The 9,137-nt window shown below is 27.3% G+C and overlaps 4 non-coding genes and 3 pseudogenes across 4 annotated transcripts; all 7 read left to right on the top strand.

The window, feature by feature from the left end:
* Positions 1–691: 691 nt before the first annotated feature.
* LOC119664139 lies at positions 692–810 on the top strand. The gene has a single exon (XR_005251143.1). It is a non-coding gene; the product is annotated as a 5S ribosomal RNA (ribosomal RNA).
* A 1,260-nt stretch (positions 811–2,070) lies between these two features.
* Positions 2,071–2,189, top strand: LOC119664138. Its single transcript, XR_005251142.1, has one exon. It is a non-coding gene; the product is annotated as a 5S ribosomal RNA (ribosomal RNA).
* Positions 2,190–3,102: 913 nt separating this feature from the next.
* On the top strand, positions 3,103–3,221 carry LOC119664136 (annotated as a pseudogene).
* A 1,275-nt stretch (positions 3,222–4,496) lies between these two features.
* Positions 4,497–4,614, top strand: LOC119664140 (annotated as a pseudogene).
* A 923-nt stretch (positions 4,615–5,537) lies between these two features.
* Positions 5,538–5,656, top strand: LOC119664137. The gene has a single exon (XR_005251141.1). It is a non-coding gene; the product is annotated as a 5S ribosomal RNA (ribosomal RNA).
* A 1,037-nt stretch (positions 5,657–6,693) lies between these two features.
* On the top strand, positions 6,694–6,812 carry LOC119664134. Its single transcript, XR_005251140.1, has one exon. It is a non-coding gene; the product is annotated as a 5S ribosomal RNA (ribosomal RNA).
* Positions 6,813–7,868: 1,056 nt separating this feature from the next.
* LOC119664135 lies at positions 7,869–7,987 on the top strand (annotated as a pseudogene).
* The last annotated feature ends 1,150 nt before the right edge of the window (positions 7,988–9,137 follow it).

Below are 9,137 nucleotides of genomic sequence, written 5' to 3'. Positions count from 1 at the left end.
TATGCACCGTAAGCACAAGTTTTGTTCAGTTCCATATAAAATGTACAATAGGCATGTATGCGAGTGCGAGTGCAAGTGTGAGTACGAGTGCCAGCGTGAATGAAAACCTTAAATGATAGAAAACTTTTCAAGTAAAAATACTAATTAAGAAGCTTTGCTTATATTCCTTGTCTTTATTGAATAAAATTTAATAAAACAACAATCTATTGATTGCGCCTATTTATTAGCACTAGCACTAGCACTAGCACTAGCACTAGCACTAGCATTCATATGTTAAATTTTTTTTTTAATAAAAATATAAGTATGTATAATAATTTTATTCTTCCTTAAAGATTAAGTTAAAGTTAAAGTTAATGTTACAGGCAATAGTACTACATAATTAAGCATGTAAAATACAAACACGGATATGTTCAATAACAGTTTTAGTTTAATTTTTCTATTCTGTTCATATTAACTTCACTAGAGAAGAAGAAAAAAGAAACTTTTCTATTTTATTTAAATTGAAATGAAAAATAAAATAAAATAGCTTTGGAAATAGCTTTAGAGTATTTTCTATTTTCCATTTTCCATTTTCCATATTATATATAGTACGTAGTAACTAGTACGTATAAGAATAAGAATAAGAATAAGAATAAGAATAAGAATAAGATTAAAATACTGGTAGATGTAGATTTTTTGAAACGCTTTCTTTGCCAACGACCATACCACGTTGAATACATCGGTTCTCGTCCGATCACCGAAATTAAGCAGCGTCGGGCGCGGTTAGTACTTAGATGGGGGACCGCTTGGGAACACCGCGTGTTGTTGGCTCCACAACACTTTTTTACTTTTTTCCTTTTTTTTGCGGTTTTAATTTTTTTTTATTTTATTTTGTTACTAATAATATTTTTCTTTATATCACATATCTATTATTTATTTATATAAAATGCAATTATTTAACTAATTTCTGCTGTATACGTATATTCGCATCATTTTTAATTTTGAAATTGTAATCGTGTCGTATACGAAATGCACGTAAGCTCAAGTTTTGTTCAGTTCCATATAAAATGTACAATAGGCATGCATGCGAGTGCGAGTGCAAGTGTGAGTACGAGTGCCAGCGTGAATGAAAACCTTAAATGATAGAAAACTTTTCAAGTAAAATTACTAATTAAGAAGCTTTGCTTATATTCCTTGTCCTTATTGAATAAAATTTAATAAAACAACAATCTATTGATTGCGCCTATTTATTAGCACTAGCACTAGCACTAGCACTAGCACTAGCAGTAGCACTAGCATTCATATGTTAAATTTTTTAATAAAAATATAAGTATGTATAATAATTTTATTCTTCCTTAAAGATAAAGTTAAAGTTAATATTTAAGTTAATATTACAGGCAATAGTACTACATAATTAAGCATGTAAAATACAAACACGGATATGTTCAATAACAGTTTTAGTTTAATTTTTCTATTCTGTTCATATTAACTTCACTAGAGAAGAAGAAAAAAGAAACTTTTCTATTTTATTTTATTTAAATTGAAATGAAAAATAAAATAAAATAGCTTTGGAAATAGCTTTAGAGTATTTTCTATTTTCCATTTTCCATTTTCCATATAATAAATAGTACGTAGTAAGTAGTACGTATAAGAATAAGAATAAGAATAAGAATAAGAATAAGAATAAGAATAAGAATAAGAATAAGAATAAGAATAAGAATAAGAATAAGAATAAGAATAAGAATAAGCATAAGAATAAGAATAAGAATAAGAATAAGAATAAGAATAAGAATAAGAATAAGAATAAGAATAAGAATAAGAATAAGAATAAGAATAAGAATAAGAATAAGAATAAGAATAAGAATAAGAATAAGAATAAGAATAAGAATAAGAATAAGAATAAGAATAAGAATAAGAATAAGAATAAGAATAAGAATAAGAATAAGAATAAGAATAAGAATTAGAATAAGAATACGAATAAGAATAAGAATAAGAATAAGAATAAGAATAAGAATAAGAATAAGAATAAGAATAAGAATAAGAATAAGATTAAAATACTGGTAGATGTAGATTTTTTGAAACGCTTTCTTTGCCAACGACCATACCACGTTGAATACATCGGTTCTCGTCCGATCACCGAAATTAAGCAGCGTCGGGCGCGGTTAGTACTTAGATGGGGGACCGCTTGGGAACACCGCGTGTTGTTGGCTCCACAACACTTTTTTCCTTTTTTTTGCGGTTTTAATTTTTTTTTATTTTATTTTGTTACTAATAATATTTTTCTTTATATCACATATCTATTATTTATTTATATAAAATGCAATTATTTAACTAATTTCTGCTGTATACGTATATTCGCATCATTTTTAATTTTGAAATTTTTGAAAATCGTAATCGTGTCGTATACGCTATGCACCGTAAGCACAAGTTTTGTTCAGTTCCATATAAAATGTACAATAGGCATGTATGCGAGTGCGAGTGCAAGTGTGAGTACGAGTGCCAGCGTGAATGAAAACCTTAAATGATAGAAAACTTTTCAAGTAAAAATACTAATTAAGAAGCTTTGCTTATATTCCTTGTCTTTATTGAATAAAATTTAATAAAACAACAATCTATTGATTGCGCCTATTTATTAGCACTAGCACTAGCACTAGCACTAGCACTAGCACTAGCATTCATATGTTAAATTTTTTAATAAAAATATAAGTATATATAATAATTTTATTCTTCCTTAAAGATAAAATTAAAGTTAAAGTTAATATTGAAGTTAATATTACAGGCAATAGTACTACATAATTAAGCATGTAAAATACAAACACGGATATGTTCAATAACAGTTTTAGTTTAATTTTTCTATTCTGTTCATATTAACTTCACTAGAGAAGAAGAAAAAAGAAACTTTTCTATTTTATTTTATTTAAATTGAAATGAAAAATAAAATAAAATAGCTTTGGAAATAGCTTTAGAGTATTTTCTATTTTCTATTTTCTATTTTCCATTTTCCATATTATATATAGTACGTAGTAAGTAGTACGTAGTAAGTAGTACGTATAAGAATAAGAATAAAGAATAAGAATAGATATAAATACTGGTAGATGTAGATTTCTTTGAAACACTTTCTTTGCCAACGATCATACCACGTTGAATACATCGGTTTTCGTCCGCTCACTGAAATTAAGCAGCGTCGGGCGCGGTTAGTACTTAGATGGGGGACCGCTTGGGAACACCGCGTGTTGTTGGCTTCACAACACTTTTTTACTTTTTTACTTTTTTCCTTTTTTTTCCGGTTTTAATTTTTTTTATATTATTTTGTAAATAATAATATTTTTTTTTATACACCTATCTATTATTTATTTATGTAAAACGCAATTATTTAACTAATTTCTGCTGTATACGTGTACTCGCATCATTTTTAATTTTGAATTTTGAATTTTGAATTTTGAAAATCGTAATCGTGTCGTATACGCAATGCACCGTAAGCACAAGTTTTGTTCAGTTCCATATAAAATGTACAATAGGCATGTATGCGAGTGTGAGTGCGAGTGCAAGTGTGAGTACGAGTGCCAGCGTAAATGAAAACCTTAAATGTTAGAAAACTTTTCAAGTAAAATTACTATTTAAGAAGCTTTGCTTATATTCCTTGTCTTCATTGTATAAAATTTAATAAAACAACAATCTATTGATTGCGCCTATTTATTAGCACTAGCACCAGCACTAGCACTAGCACTAGCAGTAGCACTAGCATTCATATGTTAAATTTTTTAATAAAAATATAAGTATATATAATAATTTTATTCTTCCTTAAAGATAAAATTAAAGTTAAAGTTAATATTGAAGTTAATATTACAGGCAATAGTACTACATAATTAAGCATGTAAAATACAAACACGGATATGTTCAATAACAGTTTTAGTTTAATTTTTTCTATTCTGTTCCTATTAACTTCACTAGAGAGAAGAAAAAAAGAAACTTTTTATTTATTTTATTTAAATTGAAATGAAAATAAAATAATAGCTTTGGAATAAGCATTTAGAGTATTTCTTTATTCCTTTTCCATATAATATATTAGTACGTATTAAGTAGTACGTATAAGAAATAAAAAGAAATAAAATAAGAATTAAGAATAAGAATAAGATTAAAATAAAGAATAAGAATAATGAATAAGATAAAATAAGAATAAGAATACGAATAAGAATAAGAATAAGAATAAGAATAAGAATAAGAATACGATTAAGTTAAAGTTAGAGTAATATTAAGAATAGTACTAATAATTAGCATTAGAATACGAATACGGATATGTTTAATAATAGTTTTAGTTTAATTTTCCTATTCTGCATATTAATTTGACTAAGAATAAGAATAAGAAACTTTTTATTTTATTTTAGCTTTGGAATTTGCTTAAGTATTTGTATTTGCATTTTCATATAATAATAGTACGAATAAGAATAAGAATAAGAATAAGAATAAGAATAAGATTAAAATACTGGTAGATGTAGATTTTTTGAAACACTTTCTTTGCCAACGACCATACCACGTTGAATACATCGGTTCTCGTCCGATCACCGAAATTAAGCAGCGTCGGGCGCGGTTAGTACTTAGATGGGGACCGCTTGGGAACACCGCGTGTTGTTGGCTCCACAACACTTTTTTACTTTTTTCCTTTTTTTTGCGGTTTTAATTTTTTTTTATTTTATTTTGTTACTAATAATATTTTTCTTTATATCACATATCTATTATTTATTTATATAAAATGCAATTATTTAACTAATTTCTGCTGTATACGTATATTCGCATCATTTTTAATTTTGAAATTGTAATCGTGTCGTATACGAAATGCACGTAAGCTCAAGTTTTGTTCAGTTCCATATAAAATGTACAATAGGCATGCATGCGAGTGCGAGTGCAAGTGTGAGTACGAGTGCCAGCGTGAATGAAAACCTTAAATGATAGAAAACTTTTCAAGTAAAATTACTAATTAAGAAGCTTTGCTTATATTCCTTGTCCTTATTGAATAAAATTTAATAAAACAACAATCTATTGATTGCGCCTATTTATTAGCACTAGCACTAGCACTAGCACTAGCACTAGCACTAGCACTAGCACTAGCACTAGCAATAGCACTAGCATCATATGTTAAATTTTTTAATAAAAATATAAGTATGTATAAAATTTTATTCTTCCTTAAAGATTAAGTTAAAGTTAAAGTTAATATTGAAGTTAATATTACAGGCAATAGTACTACATAATTAAGCATGTAAAATACAAACACGGATATTTTCAATAACAGTTTTAGTTTAATTTTTCTATTCTGTTCATATTAACTTCACTAGAGAAGAAGAAAAAAGAAACTTTTCTATTTTATTTTATTTAAATTGAAATGAAAAATAAAATAAAATAGCTTTGGAAATAGTTTTAGAGTATTTTCTATTTTCTATTTTCTATTTTCCATTTTCCATATTATATATAGTACGTAGTACGTAGTACGTATAAGAATAGGAATAAGAATAAGAATAAGATTAAAATACTGGTAGATGTAGATTTTTTGAAACACTTTCTTTGCCAACGACCATACCACGTTGAATACATCGGTTCTCGTCCGATCACCGAAATTAAGCAGCGTCGGGCGCGGTTAGTACTTAGATGGGGGACCGCTTGGGAACACCGCGTGTTGTTGGCTTCACAACACTTTTTTACTTTTTTACTTTTTTCCTTTTTTTTCCGGTTTTAATTTTTTTTATATTATTTTGTAAATAATAATATTTTTTTTTATACACCTATCTATTATTTATTTATGTAAAACGCAATTATTTAACTAATTTCTGCTGTATACGTGTACTCGCATCATTTTTAATTTTGAATTTTGAATTTTGAATTTTGAAAATCGTAATCGTGTCGTATACGCAATGCACCGTAAGCACAAGTTTTGTTCAGTTCCATATAAAATGTACAATAGGCATGTATGCGAGTGTGAGTGCGAGTGCAAGTGTGAGTACGAGTGCCAGCGTAAATGAAAACCTTAAATGTTAGAAAACTTTTCAAGTAAAATTACTATTTAAGAAGCTTTGCTTATATTCCTTGTCTTCATTGTATAAAATTTAATAAAACAACAATCTATTGATTGCGCCTATTTATTAGCACTAGCACCAGCACTAGCACTAGCACTAGCAGTAGCACTAGCATTCATATGTTAAATTTTTTAATAAAAATATAAGTATATATAATAATTTTATTCTTCCTTAAAGATAAAATTAAAGTTAAAGTTAATATTGAAGTTAATATTACAGGCAATAGTACTACATAATTAAGCATGTAAAATACAAACACGGATATGTTCAATAACAGTTTTAGTTTAATTTTTCTATTCTGTTCATATTAACTTCACTAGAGAAGAAGAAAAAAGAAACTTTTCTATTTTATTTTATTTAAATTGAAATGAAAAATAAAATAAAATAGCTTTGGAAATAGCTTTAGAGTATTTTCTATTTTCCATTTTCCATTTTCCATATAATATATAGTACGTAGTAAGTAGTACGTATAAGAATAAGAATAAGAATAAGAATAAGAATAAGAATAAGAATAAGAATAAGAATAAGAATAAGAATAAGAATAAGAATAAGAATAAGATAAGAATAAGAATAAGAATAAGAATAAGAATAAGAATAAGAATAAGAATTAAAATACTGGTAGATGTAGATTTTTTGAAACGCTTTCTTTGCCAACGACCATACCACGTTGAATACATCGGTTCTCGTCCGATCACCGAAATTAAGCAGCGTCGGGCGCGGTTAGTACTTAGATGGGGGACCGCTTGGGAACACCGCGTGTTGTTGGCTCCACAACACTTTTTTCCTTTTTTTTGCGGTTTTAATTTTTTTTTATTTTATTTTGTTACTAATAATATTTTTCTTTATATCACATATCTATTATTTATTTATATAAAATGCAATTATTTAACTAATTTCTGCTGTATACGTATATTCGCATCATTTTTAATTTTGAAATTGTAATCGTGTCGTATACGAAATGCACGTAAGCTCAAGATTTGTTCAGTTCCATATAAAATGTACAATAGGCATGCATGCGAGTGCGAGTGCAAGTGTGAGTACGAGTGCCAGCGTGAATGAAAACCTTAAATGATAGAAAACTTTTCAAGTAAAATTACTAATTAAGAAGCTTTGCTTATATTCCTTGTCCTTATTGAATAAAATTTAATAAAACAACAATCTATTGATTGCGCCTATTTATTAGCACTAGCACTAGCACTAGCACTAGCACTAGCACTAGCACTAGCACTAGCACTAGCACTAGCACTAGCAATAGCACTAGCACTAGCACTAGCACTAGCACTAGCACTAGCACTAGCACTAGCACTAGCACTAGCACTAGCACTAGCACTAGCACTAGCAGTAGCACTAGCACTAGCACTAGCAGTAGCACTAGCATTCATATGTTAAATTTTTTAATAAAAATATAAGTATGTATAAAATTTTATTCTTCCTTAAAGATTAAGTTAAAGTTAAAGTTAATATTGAAGTTAATATTACAGGCAATAGTACTACATAATTAAGCATGTAAAATACAAACACGGATATGTTCAATAACAGTTTTAGTTTAATTTTCCTATTCTGTTAATATTAACTTCACTAGAGAAGAAGAAAAAAGAAACTTTTCTATTTTATTTTATTTAAATTGAAATGAAAAATAAAATAAAATAGCTTTGAAAATAGTTTTAGAGTATTTTCTATTTTCTATTTTCTATTTTCCATTTTCCATTTTCCATATTATATATAGTACGTAGTAAGTAGTACGAATAAGAATAAGAATAAGAATAAGAATAAGAATAAGATTAAAATACTGGTAGATGTAGATTTTTTGAAACACTTTCTTTTGCCAACGATCATACCACGTTGAATACATCGGTTTTCGTCCGCTCACTGAAATTAAGCAGCGTCGGGCGCGGTTAGTACTTAGATGGGGGACCGCTTGGGAACACCGCGTGTTGTTGGCTTCACAACACTTTTTTACTTTTTTACTTTTTTCCTTTTTTTTCCGGTTTTAATTTTTTTTATATTATTTTGTAAATAATAATATTTTTTTTTATACACCTATCTATTATTTATTTATGTAAAACGCAATTATTTAACTAATTTCTGCTGTATACGTGTACTCGCATCATTTTTAATTTTGAATTTTGAATTTTGAATTTTGAAAATCGTAATCGTGTCGTATACGCAATGCACCGTAAGCACAAGTTTTGTTCAGTTCCATATAAAATGTACAATAGGCATGTATGCGAGTGTGAGTGCGAGTGCAAGTGTGAGTACGAGTGCCAGCGTAAATGAAAACCTTAAATGTTAGAAAACTTTTCAAGTAAAATTACTATTTAAGAAGCTTTGCTTATATTCCTTGTCTTCATTGTATAAAATTTAATAAAACAACAATCTATTGATTGCGCCTATTTATTAGCACTAGCACCAGCACTAGCACTAGCACTAGCAGTAGCACTAGCATTCATATGTTAAATTTTTTAATAAAAATATAAGTATATATAATAATTTTATTCTTCCTTAAAGATAAAATTAAAGTTAAAGTTAATATTGAAGTTAATATTACAGGCAATAGTACTACATAATTAAGCATGTAAAATACAAACACGGATATGTTCAATAACAGTTTTAGTTTAATTTTTCTATTCTGTTCATATTAACTTCACTAGAGAAGAAGAAAAAAGAAACTTTTCTATTTTATTTTATTTAAATTGAAATGAAAAATAAAATAAAATAGCTTTGGAAATAGCTTTAGAGTATTTTCTATTTTCCATTTTCCATTTTCCATATAATATATAGTACGTAGTAAGTAGTACGTATAAGAATAAGAATAAGAATAAGAATAAGAATAAGAATAAGAATAAGAATAAGAATAAGAATAAGAATAAGAATAAGAATAAGAATAAGATAAGAATAAGAATAAGAATAAGAATAAGAATAAGAATAAGAATAAGAATAAGAATAAGAATAAGAATAAGAATAAGATTAAGAATAAGAATGAGAATGAGAATGAGAATAAGAATAAGAATAAGAATAAGAATAAGAATAAGAATAAGAATAAGAATAAGAATAAGAATAAGAATAAGAATATGAATAAGAATAAGAATAAGA

The sequence above is a fragment of the Teleopsis dalmanni genome, unplaced genomic scaffold (assembly GCF_002237135.1).
Source record: "Teleopsis dalmanni isolate 2A unplaced genomic scaffold, ASM223713v2 unscaffolded_contig_1465, whole genome shotgun sequence".
In the NCBI taxonomy this organism is placed as follows: domain Eukaryota; kingdom Metazoa; phylum Arthropoda; class Insecta; order Diptera; family Diopsidae; genus Teleopsis; species Teleopsis dalmanni.
Note: the sequence above shows the minus strand (reverse complement) of the source record. Positions and strands in the feature narration are given on the sequence as shown.